Below are 15,297 nucleotides of genomic sequence, written 5' to 3'. Positions count from 1 at the left end.
GCATGGCAATTACTCAAAAAAAGTAGGGCGATGGCCAACACTTTTGATCGAGAATGGACTTCCACGAAAAATTTGCGTGCACCTAGCTTACGGTAGTACGGTTGCAGGTGCACACCGCACTGCAGCTGTCTCTTTGGCTATGTCGTCTTTTATTTATATCCTCCACGATGCACCTCCGGCCTCATTTCTTTTTCTCCAAAAGTTGCTCCTACAGTGAAGATATATTGTTTCTGTCATGACTACAACACACAGCATCTCTAATAATCAAGCATAATAATATGCATACATATAAGTACTATGACAAAGAGACGATTAGAAATATATAGTTTCATTTAATTATTATAATAGAAACGCAATCATTCTGATAATAATTCTTAAGTCTCTATCAAAATAACGACAATTTAAATTATAGCAATACAATAAATATATATTATATTGTCGATTGAGTGTGATTCTTCTTAGGTTTTCTTATTTATACTCTTTGAAAAGTTACTCTTTGTGAAACACGTAGACAGCGCTTTATCAAAAAAGATTATATGATAGAAGCTATATATTATGATAAGAGCTCGTACTAGGTAGGAAACTTGAGAGAACAAAGATCCAGAGTCGCATTACTCTCGATCGTATAGCTACCGTTCAGTTCACGCCTCGAGAGATTCGCGCGCAAGCACTTAAGATACGCGATAAAGCACGTTGTCGGTGTTTGCGCGAATCGCTTTGTCATCGAAATCGAACGCAACGGCAGATCCACCGAAAATTCACATCCGCGAACCGAACGCGCACGTTTCGTAATCGACGACGTCGAAAATTTCCTCGAATTTTCCGTCAAATTTTCGCCCAGCCACTCGCTAAATGAGGGAGCACCCTCAGAAAAGCACAGAGTGCGGCCGGATGTAAAAAGTGGATTAATTAGCCCGGCGCAAGCCGCCACCTTGTTTCTTCCTTCGCTTACCAAGCGGGACTCATCTCTCGCGGCTCCCTTGTCGGCTCTTTTTACTCTTTCGTTCGCATGTCCAACGATATTTTTTTTTGTATCTTAAGTTGCGCTCTCACTGTAAAGAATGGTCATGTTTTAAAAAAAAGCGAACATTTATATTGCAAAGATAGCTTTTAACCCCTTAATTATTCGTGTAAAACAAACTTAAATACTCGTCTTACTCCGAATCACGTTTTCATAAATGACAAAATTCTCGAAAAAGGATTGAAGTGTCAAATCTATCAGATATGATGTTCTAATGAAAAATGTTACAAGGCTACAACTTGAAAATAATTGTTGACGTTTGAGTTATATTGATATATTATTTGTTATAAAAATTTTTCTGCTTTATGTGATAATATATAAAATATTTAAAAAAATGTAATTATATTTTATTTAGTGTATTTTATTTTATGCCTTTTTATTTTTATTATGCACAATAACATTCATGCGAGTTTCAAGTTTGGCTTTAAAGATATTTTACATCGCTCAAGTCTTTTATTTACGTTGCATTTTAAAGTGTCTGGAACTGTGTCTGGATGCTTCATTAAACCTTATCCTTGATCAAATGCACGATTTAACGTGCCAACGAAAACTCGGCACGTCTGGAACGCGTTGCAGTAGTAACAGGTAGCTAGAGAATGTTAAACAATTCGCTTATAACTCAACTTGAGACTGCGTAATTTACTACCAGCGATATACATAATGTATCGTAAATCTTAAATCAAGGAAAGGGAGATACCTATTCTTTATAAACTAGTTTAATTTCACGAAACTAATTCATAAGTTTCTGAAACGTTTGAAAAATGAGAGGTAGGAGGTTCCCTTTTCTTACAAAATTCATTTATCTTCACGCAACATTCAACTGAGTCAAAGTATGCAAATAATGTTTCTGCTTTAATATTATTTATATTATATAAGTTAATATTCCTATATTTTTGAACTAAATATATGTAATGTTTCTTTTTTATTTTAATCGATTCAAAATTGCATATACATTTATAGAAATTAGGAAAAGTGATAGCATGATTTTGGAGCAAAGTTTCTAAATTTGATTTTGAAAACGCTGAAAAAATATATTCTTTTTCCTCGACGGAAGGTAAAAATTTTATTCGATTTCTTTTTATAAAATAAATGATTCAGTATTTCTCATCGGAGAAACAAAATGCACTTTACTTAATCCCCATAGCGACGCAGCTGGATGGAATCCGAAGGTCCGTCGACACTCTTTTACAATTGCGTATATATGTTTCGACTTAGCAAAGTATAAAAATACTTTTTGTGTACGGACGAAAACTTTGTTAATGACAACGAAAGAGAGAAAGAACTTGCAAAGTCAAAATGATGCTCGTATTTTTCTTTACGATTACTACCGTTGCCAGTAGCGTGCACTCGTTTGTTGCTCTTTTATGCACGTATACATATATACATATTTACGCGAATACCTCCAAGTTTTTTTAATTTTCAAGCAATGTTCGACGATGATCGAGAGAGGCACATATGTATATATGTATAAGATATATAAAGAGAGGGAGGAGCAGATATATATACTATATTCAGAGAGACTATCTATCAGTTACGAGTGCACCAGTGAATATTCCCAGCAAACACCGATATATAATTGTTACTGGTAATATAACGTGTACGTTACATGTAACATCCATGTTAGTTGTAATTTCCCACTCATAGATGTAACATTTTAATATAACATATATTACATTGTAGTTATATTGTAATTATATACCAAATAGCACATTGATGTATTGATAAGTCAGTGCTATCTTGGGATATAATGACAATATAACTAGAATGTAATATATGTAATATTAAAAATGTTACATCTATGAGTGGGAAATTACAACTAACATGGATGTTACATGTAACATGCTTGAGTATATAACATTTATATACTGTGTTTGCTGGCTTATATCAATCGTTTGCGCGGGAAGAGGAGACGCGTTTGCTCCGTTCGGAAAATGGACCTTTGTCATTTGCCGCGGCATAGAATATAAGCGGGTCGATTTCTGCAGCGACGACGGACGGGCTTTGATCTTTAGCGGAATATGAAATACACGCTCTGTGTACAGGCCGAGTCTCTCCATAGGCAGGTTTGACATTTCGGAACTCAGGGTGACTGACCTGAGGAAGATATTTAATCGCGTCGCGGTCATACTGTGAGTTCGTCAGAATTGTTATCTCTCGTAGATGAGAAATTACGATGAGACAAAATGCAAACGTAAGAACGTGTCGCATTGTTTGATCTTTAATACCGACAATCAGAAATATTCTAGGATTAATGCAGGATCAACAAATTGAATTTACAATTAGATATAAATACATTTTTTTAATTTTCGTTCCCGATTCGCTTTAATCTTTTTGTGAGAAATCCGGATATAAAAAATAAAAAAATATTAAATATTTCAACTGACATAAAATCCTGCATTTTATTATTTTTATTTATTATGTGACATAACCAGTGAATGTTCAGAGTTAGCCAAATTTCAACGATCACAATGCAAGTAAAATATTTTTGTCAAGGTAAATGTCAAGTTGGGAAAAGAGAAATTTCGAAACGAACCAGTTATGTACGTTTACAACTTGACTATCGTCGTTAGCTGTATATTCTATACACAGTTCCTTCTATTCTATTCTATTCGTTAACAGCGTAACATTGGCGAGAGTAACCCCGTATCCGAGATGACTACTTCAGCTAACAATTGCTTTGTCTAGCTCGGTTGAAACCGCTAATTAAGCGCATTCTCTGTCACGATCAGATGCGACGATGCGTTATGAATCAAACATCCGTACAACGACGAAAACAACGACGTTGGTGTCCAACGGGTTCTGGAATTCATTCAACGATGCGTCCAACGTGCGAGTCTCTGCTCCCTTCGTTTAACGACTAACCACCGCCACCGGTAATGGCCGACGAGTGCGCCCAGAATTAAATTTTACTACGCAAAAAGAGAGGAGGAAGAAGAGACAAGAAAGAGTAAGAGAAAGAGAGGGTCCTCGTTCGATACGCGCCGCGAACGAGTGACCTGGCGAACAAGCAAGCCCGTCGAACAAAACGCTCAAATAGCGCTTTCACCGTTTAATTAAGAGTTTCGGCCGATAATTTACGGAAAGCGGCGATGCGCGCTCGATGAAAATAAACCGCATTTATGCGGCGGCGAACGCGCCGCGAGGGGACGCGATGATTATCGTATCGATTATTTATAGATGTAAAACACTGTAATTCGCCGGACTCCGAACACAGGACGATCGTGCTGCTACATTTTCATCAGCGCTAATCGCTAATTACCGTGTCCTTCATTAAGTCATTACTTAAAACTTATTTTAACGGGAGACAAATTTGAATTCAAAGGTAATTAATTTAATTCGGTATTCTTAATTGTCTCCGCCTTATTTTTTATGCAAAAGTATTCAAATTATTTTTTGTTTGAACTCTTTATATAAAATATGATAGGAAAATGGATGCTTTTTTGATCGAATTTGCAAAAAAAGGATATACACGATAAATATGATATATGAAATATTGATTAACCAAGGCTATATCTATAAAGCTGATTGTAAAAATTATTTTTTTTTTTTACACACGAATTTAATGGATAACGGATGAAAGAGGAAACGTTGTGGGATAAAATTGGGATGAAATTTTTGTTTATATTGTTATCCACATAGTATGAAGGGATTAACAAGGAATTTAATGAGAATAGCGTCCAACTATTTCTCTCTGTATTTCCATATCTCCTACAGGTCATTTGAAACTCTGCATTTAATGTATTTTAATGTATTTTAGATGTACGAGAAGCAATTTATTAGATAGGTGGCTTTATTCTTATAATGTATATTAGTTTTAATTCTATCGTTTACATTAATAAAATATATATTTTTTTCATATTTCCATTATATACAAGTTTATTAATAAATTTATATATCTTACGAAAATTTAAATTTTAAAAGATTGTAATTAAAAATTGAACGATACGTGTATTAACGCAGAATATTAATAAAATTTAATTGATAAGATTCCGATAAGATCCGATCCAATTTAGACTCGCGATTGACGGGAAGAGAAAATGTCTTTCTTTTAATTAAACTTTGAAAAGATAGAGGAAGGGAAAGAAAAGGGGAAGAAGAGAGCGGGGGAAGAGTAATTATTACGAAATGAATGGTGAATTGTTCTAAGGGACGAGAACAACACAATGAAAAATTCAGAGTGCCATAAAGAGTACCTACCATAAATCGGGCGGAATAAAATGGCCGTGTTGTTAAAAATCCGCCAACACACCAATCCTGAATGAATAATGTACAAGTGAATATTTTTCGACTCGATGTCCACGACGTTTCAATCGCCCTTATCTCTCTCTCTCTCTCTCTCTCCCTCAAATCGTATTAGAAATAAAAGCGCGCGCACACAAGCCGGTAGTATCACACACACATACGTATCGGCTCAGTCGCGATTTATTCCTCGGCTGGATGATTTGCAAGTGCGGCGGTGACCACTTGCCGACGTCCCCTTGTTTTTCATTTTCGGTCGCCGCGCGGTATGTATACGCGCGCTCGAACCGCGCGAAATTCCATCAATTTTTAGCCTATCGCAATTTTCCACCCCAGCAGGCGGTTTACATAAATCCTCTTGCAGTCGACGCATTCGCGGTGCAGCGCGTGGGGTGGAATCGAGAAGGTGGAGGAGTAGGAGGCGGTCGCGGACCACCACGGCAAGGTGGGAAAAAAAAGTGTCTCGCCCGATACCTCCGCAATTTTCTCGTAACGTCATGAATATTCCTGGCGATTTAACAGGGCGTTAAACAAACCTCGACGCGCGTGCTCGTAAATTAATAACAAACTGTGCGCGCCCACCGCTTCAGCTCTCATGGTTGGACCTCGAGCGTGTCACCCTGTCCGCGCCGGCCGCTGTCGACCCTTCTCGTTATGTGCAAACTCGACCGGTACAAATAGCGAGAGTGCGCAAAAGCGACGCGTCTCGTGCACGCGCGTTTATAGCTTATCTAATCACGAAAGCGCGTGATTGCGATGCGCGTATACATATGTGTGTAGATATCGATTAGCAAATATCAAGGGCTCGCCAGCTGGAATCAAACTGTGTCATGATCATTTTTCGAATATCCTTATTCGCGCGATATCTTCGTCTGGTGAATTAGAAAAAAATACTCGTGCGAAAAATATTTTGTTGATATTTTTCCGATTGAAATCGGATCAATTTGTTCACTGACGTGTCTCAAGAATGCATGAAGAAATCTTAGTCTCTTGTACAAAATACAGAAGAATGATAACACATTGGCAAAGTTACACAAACAAGTGTCAGTTCAATAACTGTGACATTTATCTTCCGCCATATGTTTTTGCTTCAATTCACCTCCACTCTCGCACAACAGTCTTTAAACATAAAGACAACAATAGCTGTCGCGTTTAAGATATATACATCAAAGCGATCTGAATCTGCCAAAGGGTGCATTGCGATATATAGGATCGAGTGGTAATACGAGAAATAAAGCGAGTGCGCGGACAGGTTAAACAGGAATTTCGAGCTTTTTCTTTGTGCGACAAACGTTACGAGTACAAACACTACTGATTTAGGTCAATCGAACGCGAAGAGGAACGGAGAGGCACACAAACATAGAAGCGAGCACGAACGCGAAAGTTAAAGTCGGAGAGAAAAAGAAAAAAAACATAGAAAAGATTAATTGCGGTGATTGAACTGAAAAATGCACAGGTACTCTCTTAATCGTTACAACCTTTCGCTAACTTGTCTTCTTATATCATTGCCAATATCTTTTTCGATTTTCCGATTTTGTATACTTAATATTGTAGATATATATAATACATAATATTCAAATTGAAAAAAAAATTTATATTTGAAAAAAATATATCTTTTTTTGTTATTTTATTATAAACTATCTGTTTTTTAGGAACAAATAAAAAATGTAGTTGAACGTAAAAATTATTTTTTACAGTATTAATAATTTTGAAGAATCTTTTAATCTTTGTGAATGTACAATAATGTGAACTATAACACTGCTATTGCGTATCATATCCAGGAGTGTTAAATAACTTTATTTTAAAATAATTTAAAAATATAATTTAACTCTCTTGAATATGATACGCATCAGCAATGTTATAGTACACATTATTGTAAATTTAGAGAAGAGAGATTAAAAGATTTTTCAAAATAATTAATACTGCAAAAAATAGTTTTTACGTTCAACTACATTTTTTTGTTCCTGAAAAATAGATACTTTATAATAAAATTACGAAAAAGATATTTCTTTCAAATATAAATTCTTTGTTTCTATTTTAATATACATATATATGTATTCTTTGGCAGATCCTGACATTAATAATTCTGCAAAATTATTTAATCAATATTTTTTGTTTTATGCTTAGCTTTTAATTCAGAATCAATGACGAATATTTTTTTTAGGTATACTTGATAATAATAAAGCGTGTAAGTCATTGAAATAAAAAATATGATAGCATATTTGCAGTACATTGTTGAATTAATCTCTTTAAAAAAAAAGGAAAAATATGAATTTTGCTCCTGTTTCTCTTGAAAGGATTTCAATGTAAAGAAATCATGTCCTCATATCATTGATATTTTATATTTAAATCCTTTATTTATATATATATATATATCCCTCAATATATTTGACCGTTAGAAGAATGGAACTCTTTTGTATGCGAATATAGGGCAGATCGATAAATTCTAGGTCGAACAAAAATGCTTTTACAAAAGTATTCTCTTCTTCATACGCTCACGTTTTCATAAATTATCTCTCTCTCCATTCCAACATTTAAGTATTTTTTTCTCAATATGACGAAGAGCGCTATAAATTTCACATGATTACTTTGCAAATAATGGCAATTAAGAATACGTTCCGACATGAATTCACGTGATTCTCTATTGAAGTATTCGCATACAAATCTCTTCAAAAATACTGATATAAATTTAAGAAAAGCGTAGATATAAATATAGCTTTATATTATATTCACGATCGATCCTCTCGTACATATCTCAATTCTAGCTGAAAGGCAAGTCCAGCGTAGTGCATAAACTCGACGTGGCGGCGTTAATGCATAATGTAATGTTTATGCAACAGCATTATAAAGGGCGTTGCATTCAAGATACGCGAGAGAGCGCATAACTCGGAATAATGATCGGTCGTAATATCGGTCGTGCCTCGTTATTCCGATTGCCGTATGTGTCGCGGAGCACGGAACCCGGTAACGCGATAATTACATGAGAGACGAGAAATAGGAGGTCGAGACCCTCCCGATAGCCGCGGGAGCCTCGATAGCGGGACTCACAAACGAGGAAGGGGCTCTTCTAAGCTCGACGAAAACGGGCTCGCATGCATCAAGCCTCTCGGAGTTGTTGCGCTATCGCGTGAGGCTCATTTGCATTGCACCCTGGCCGGTATCTATCATCTGAAATTAACACTGTCAGCCACGCTTTTCCCGGATCGGCCCGCTTTCATGCAACACATATGGAGTCACGATTAAGTCGCCACTGCCCGGCTCTCTCTCCGATGAACACATCTGCCGTCCCTTAAGTATGTACAAAGTACCGTAAGCACGCTCGCGTGAAAGGATCGAGAGAGAGCGTGCTTCTTTATTGCCGTTGTAATTAAGATTAACAAAGTAGTTTGGGCGTTATTAGGTCGATAATATCACCCCGCGAGCTGCTTGATCCCGTATTAACGCGTTAATATGATCTTAGAGATTTCCTCGTTGTATTTAAAATTGCTTAATCATTGCTTAACGGCTCGGTGGGTGTAGTGAATCGCATCACGCTATGTGAATGGATCTTATCAAACTATAAATATTAACTCGGTTGGTTTTTTCTTTGTCTCAGATAATTACTTCCGCATGTAGATTCCTGCAGGAACCATGATCTTAACTGCGAATCGTATATACCAAGTGCCTACGTTTAAGCGTTTGCGATCTTGAATCATTCATTATGAATGAAGGACTCTCAGTTTGCTTGATGCCAGATATTGCACACGCAAATATGGTACGCATCTGCTCTGAGAGAATTAATATATCTAGAATGTATTTCGATGATTAAAATGACACATAAAAAATGAAACATTATCGATTGATAGATGACAAATCGAATTAAGTTTTATAATATGTGAGCGTAAAAATAATGATATAAAAAGGTAAAATATAAATATATAAATATAAATTATATATAAATATAATTTTTACATTTAATATATTAATGTTATACCATATATTTTAGGTAGTATAACAAATAATGAAATTAAAGACATTCTATTAATTTTGTCATAGCATGATACATGACAAGTTGATTAAAATATAAAAAATAAAATTTCTAATACCAATTACATGCCATTGATCTATTTATATCGATTTATATTGATTATAGAATCTTGCCAATGTAATAAATATTGAAATCCATTTCTGAACATATTACCATGCTTTTAAATTTCCTGTAATAACAGGAGGAAGAATTGATTTTCCGCAAAGTGAAATGACGTAGTTGGAACAATCTTCCGTGAGAATCACGAGCTTTCGTTGGCGAATACTTAAAGCTAGGTGATCGAGACTGACGCGTACCCTCGATGCGACGACGACGCTCGTGGAAAATAAGATTTTCTCGCATTTTCGCGCGCAATCGTAAACTCGCGAGCTATTCGTGAATACCTCTCGGTCTCTCTCCCTCTCTTTCGCCTTCCGTCTCTCACTTTCTCGCCAGCCCCAAACCCTCCACAAAATGAACCCGTAACGAGTTACGCCGTTACTGCCTCACCGCTCGGTATTAACATGGGGCACGTACCTTGCGGGGATTTGATTCCGCGAGGTAATAACCTCGGAAAGCACGTTCGCCCCGCGAAAGCTCACGACTTACTTCTTGTGCCTTCATATAAGACGCGCGAGATACGTTCCATGCGGCTTCTGGTACACGTGGCCACGTATAAGCATCCACCTATGCGCTCCGTCACCTCGGAGCGGCGATCGTAAACTAAGTTAACCGTTACTAGGCCGGCATCCTAAGTGAATGAAGGGGTTTTAGAGTCTCAAAGGCCAAATTGACACCATATCGTAAATTTCTCTCTCTCTCTCTCTCTCTCTCTCTCTCTCTCTTTCGCATTCCTTTTTATATTATAATCTACGGGATGAATTTAACCAGCGATGCTGCTCGGTTTCCTCGCGATGAGATTTTATGTGACGCCTTACGTCATGTACAAAAATAAGCCTGGCCATTAAGACAAGCTCATAAAAGATGTATGTTTCTTTAAAGCTGCTATATATAGTCGAAAAATATACTGCGGCTATACGCGCTAAAAATATAAGAGATATATATATAGTAATTAAATTGTTACGAGTAATTTTACTATTTATATTCAAGGATAAGTTCACGCTATTCCCATTGGCGCCATTGGCTTTTTATTGTGTTCAGAAATCGCTATATACTTTTCCATAGCGCCGCAATCACGCCAGACAATTCCCGTTTCAGAGATATTCGTTCAGGAAATTGGTGCCGGCTTTTTTTACCGGCTTCTCGTAGTCGCCATTAAAGATCCTACCGCATTTAGAAAAAATTGATCCAAGTAGTTTCACAGTATAGTTCACTGGAAAATCCCGAATCGAATGGAAGAAGCGTCAACTCGATTTCCATTTAAAATCTGATGCGAAAAAGCGGTTTATCTTAATAGTGGACACAGTGGTCTCTTTTTATTCATTTTACATATCCGTAAAAATTACCTTTTCTACATTAAAAATGTGCTCAAGTTGATATCAGGTTTTTTCAACTCTTGACTTTCCTAAATTGTCAAAATGAATTAAATAATACGATCATAACTTGTGTATACGTAAAAATATTTGACAAACAATTAATACCAATTATTTATATTTCCGTCATTATTGAAATACCAATAATCAAGAATACTTTCGATTAGTAGGCTTTATAAAATGCGTGTTTTTACAATACGCAATATTATGTGCATGAAAAGTCTTTCATAATGAAAGGATATTAAAGCCCGGGGAACAAGAGTATCGTATAATGGTTGTAAATTTATTAGAGACGCATGAGTAAACCGTCTGTTAATTAAATGCGTCGACGTACGAATGGGTCGAAATGCGAATTCACGAAATTAAGAACAACGCGGCATTAACGCCGGATAAGTAAATATCGCTGAACAGATAACGCTTCATACGTTATAACTAAAGTTTCAGCAGCGGGTATTCCCATCCAATTATGGCGCCGTGGAATCTCAGTAATTGTATTTGCTTTAACGAACGAAATTCCGTGTAATGCGGCGCTGCAAATTGTTCAACTGCGACATTAAATTACGCCATAAAGCCTATAATCCGGCGCAGTAAAACGCGCTGCAGCTGTGTTTCATACGAATGACTTTCGACAATAACTCATTTCGGTTTTCCGAAAACTCCCGTGCATTTTAATCGCCAAAATGATCTTTGACGAACGTATGAGTTTAATGACAAGCGAGGGGTCCATAAGCAAAACAATCCTGTTAAACTGAGAAGCTTTCTGTTGCCAAAATTCGGACGATTAACATATTATACGAACGACCAGTACTTAATTTCTTTTATCAAATGTAATGAGGGAGAAATTAGAGGACTCTTTAACAAATTACTTTTAATTATAATTATATTATTTGCTTATTACGGAACGTGATATGTGTTATATATTAAAAGATTTAATTAAACCTCTTTTCAATAAAAAAAAACATTTATATTTTTATACTTTATGTAAAAAAAATGTCAATTATGTATTATTCTATATTTACAGTTTGCTTGACATGCCGCTTTCTTAATTTCCGTGTTTTTCCAATAAATATGTAGACGTTTTCTCATAAATACCAAGGGCAGAAGAATCTGGACATTTCTTTCCTACCTTCCTTTCCCTCCTCTCGGATCTTTAAGAAGCTTTCGGGATTCTCGAGGGATTTTGCCGCGCGATCGTTTTATCGGATATCGAGACTCGAGATTTCTCCGCCAAAGTACACAGCCCCTTTCGGAAACTCGTGTATCCAACGCAAACCGATCGTAGTTCGATACTAGTCAACTTCACATCTGAAATGCGCGTCGTTTATCTAGCCGACATGACGAAGATAAAGTTTGGCTTCTGAAGATCGCTCGCGGCAACCGTGCATTTAATAGAGTATCGTGTCGAAATCGGTCCGCCGAGATCCTTTTATCCCGACTTGTCCCAGTCGAGTATTCCGCTTTAGCGGATGTGAGAACATTATATATATATATATATATATAGCATATCTTAGTGAGCTGATCGAAGTATCCCAAAGATCTATAGATATATCGCGATCGAAGAAATTCGGTCTCGAGGCGGAAGACGCTGTGTATCCATGGATTGAAACTTAAGCTCGTAATCGTATCAATTTTACGGATATTTGCTCGTTTCAGACATCGAAATCGCGGAACAAAAACGACAAGTATTTATGATTCTAACATATTTGGCTTTCAACAGCACCGGACGAAGGTCAGGAAGATGATGAACGATACGAAACACTCCCTCAATTTGCAAGATTTTATGTTGAAGAGAAAATTGTATACGAAGAAATTTGGAAAATTTTCTATTTTATGTGTGATATATTTTTCGCGAATTATATTTTGACGTATATACAAATATCAAATTTTTATATAATTTATCTGTATTAATTACGTTAATTAATAAAATGTCGGAAACGATGTTAACGCGCAAATAAATTACATTTTTATGGTTAGAAGAGCATGTAATTGTGAAGTAATTTTGTAGATGCTTCTTGTAGGCCGAATCTTTTGCCCGGAGATAATAGTTAAGCCTAAGACCGTGCAATCGATCTCCGTCAGTCTGTTCGTGTTTTACCGTCACTCAACAGTCTATCTCAACCGTTTTGCCAAATATATAAAAGCATTGCGGACGGCTTCTCTCTTTCGAGATCGATGGAAGCAAAACGTTCTTAGATGTGGGCCGTCTTTCTCTTATTCGAATCCTATCGATCCAGATGTCATCGAATTTATCCTCACGAAATTAAGGATATTATAATATATTTTAGTATTAATTACAAGTATCATAATTATTATTCGTGTTTTACCCTGTATAAAATAATCACGATTATGCTAAAAAAAATCTTAGGAAAAAATGTATCTAATGTAATCACGCGTTTATTTTATAAATATCCTAGCGTAATGGTCCTTGTAGATATTTACTAAATATAATTTTATAGACGCATTGTACGAAACATTGAATACACTCGAGGCTCAAAAAATTGCAACTTTATGCGCTTTATCTTATCGTTATTAATCTCCGACGCGCGAAACGGGACTTGTCGTCGTTGGACCTCCTGATGAATCGCACCAACCGATTTACACGATTCTGCACTTTGACTGCAACTTCGCCTTGTTGGCGGAAACCGGCCGCGTTGCACAGGCATACTTACGAAAGCGCGAAGAGCCGTGCGTGATCCTTGAATTCGCTCTCGTTGCGCCGCACTTTATCGAGGAGTACGCCATTATCATCCATCGTAATCAGTGCCACGTTTCTTCTCGAAGCTTTCTACGTATCTTAAGATGCGCTGTCAAGAAGAAAGACGATAAAACATAATTTTCTCGCCCACACATACGTGATCCTTAAGATGGATCTCTAGCAACACGAGACTCGAGCATTGTTGCTTTAATTTTTCTCGCAATGTTCTATATATACGAAAAAATTTTTTTTTCATTTGTTAAAACCTTGAAATACTTTCCCATATATTTTTCATTTATATATACTAATCGAATTTTTTCTATTTTTTCAGGTAAGTCTACTTTGACGATGAGAGCACTATTGGTCGATGCTTCTACCTTCTATCTGTCTGCTTTTATCTATTGCAGCACAAGTAAGCGATTATAATATTCTTTTATGTGATATGCATTAAAGAAAAAAATCTTTTAATAGTAATTTGTAATACTCGCTTCTTTATGGTTAAAATTACAATTTAGAATTGACATATAGATCAAACAGATCACGCGTTTGTCCTTACGCCAATAAAATCTCGATATTAAAAAGCAACAAAGCCGAGTACGGTTTCTTTGCCAGGATTCATCGCAATCGACATTGTTTCTTCTTCTTGTACGAGCGGATTTTTCTCTGCCAAGACGAAGGGAAAGAACTAAAGTTAAACTTGGAGCCAAAATTTTCTCGTATTCGCTGATACATACACTTCGAAGATTCGCATCATTCTATAAAGACGCGAACGTCTGCTCGCTGCTGCCGGGATTGCAGGAAAGAAACTATTAATCCTTTCTCGTCGTCTCGGTATCAGCGCAGCACCGGCTGTTTCTAAGCACAGAAATAATCCTACTGGGATATTACCGTCGACGACATCGCCGTCGTCGTCGTCGTCGTCGTTATCATTGTCGTCGAGCTCGTTATCGTTGCTTTTTTAGTCGTATTCACAAATACGGAAGAATCAAAGAGATATCGCGTAAATAGAACATTGTCGCGATTTCGCGAAATTTTTTTAAAAACATTTGTATCAAATTTAAAATTAAGCGGATCAAAATCTTGTTGCAAAACGATCGGTAATAAGAAGATATTTATTTTATATTTGAAAGACATTTTAACGAGACACCGGCGGAAATACTAACATTTGTGCCGGTAAAAATATCTCTGCAATCGAAGTTTCCATAATCGTCTCTCAGTCAATAGATTGGCAAGCACAGACAAGCGGTTTCTATATCGTATTAGTATTATCGATATTACATCTAGCATAAAATTGCCTCACGAAACATATACTATACAATATTATGCAAGTCGTCATTTCCAAGTGATCTATAAATTTAACATTGGCGACTTTAATATAGGAAGAAATTGTATAATCTAGAGAAATATTTAATCAAAAAAAAAAGAGAGAAGAAAAAAAACAAAATTCTCATGTATATTTTCTCTACTATTTTTTTCTATTTTGTTATATAATTTTTTCGCAAAATGTTATGTTTAAATTTACATAAATTTACATATATTTACAATATATTTAAATTTTTGACAACTTTTTAACATAAATTTTGGACGGCTTGAGGTAATTTATATATAAAACATTGATAATCTCACGCATAAATCAGTATAAACAATAGTGGTCAGAGAATGGTGATAAATTAATTACGAGATATATATATATATACATATATGTGCAAATGTGAAAATTACCATATACATATACAATTCTAATATGTATGTAATTTTATACCTATATGTTCATCTATTACAAGTAATTTTCTTGGATTTAACTATATATTTAGCACATCAGAATTATACAATATACGTGAAA

General features: G+C 35.9%; 1 protein-coding gene and 1 long non-coding RNA gene across 7 annotated transcripts in view; one reads left to right on the top strand and one right to left on the bottom strand.

The window, feature by feature from the left end:
* The window catches only part of LOC114941725 (uncharacterized), a 124,044-nt gene extending 109,727 nt beyond the window's left edge, over positions 1-14,317 (bottom strand). For 2 of the 3 annotated variants that reach the window (XR_014925923.1, XR_014925924.1), the window contains exons 1-2: positions 14,189-14,317; positions 13,429-13,563 (exon numbers count right to left, since the gene is read on the bottom strand). This is a non-coding gene — a long non-coding RNA (uncharacterized LOC114941725). Of the gene's footprint in view, positions 1-13,137; positions 13,564-14,188 lie in introns of those variants that run through there. The other variant, XR_003821695.1, reaches the window with a different exon arrangement.
* Positions 1-15,297, top strand: part of LOC114941718 (SAM and SH3 domain-containing protein 1) — a 310,795-nt gene that overhangs the window by 144,065 nt on the left and 151,433 nt on the right. The gene's annotated exons all lie outside the window — the stretch shown is intronic.

The sequence above is a fragment of the Nylanderia fulva genome, unplaced genomic scaffold (genome assembly GCF_048542155.1).
Source record: "Nylanderia fulva isolate GAGA-0341 unplaced genomic scaffold, ASM4854215v1 Scaffold6, whole genome shotgun sequence".
NCBI lineage: Eukaryota > Metazoa > Arthropoda > Insecta > Hymenoptera > Formicidae > Nylanderia > Nylanderia fulva.
Note: the sequence above shows the minus strand (reverse complement) of the source record. Positions and strands in the feature narration are given on the sequence as shown.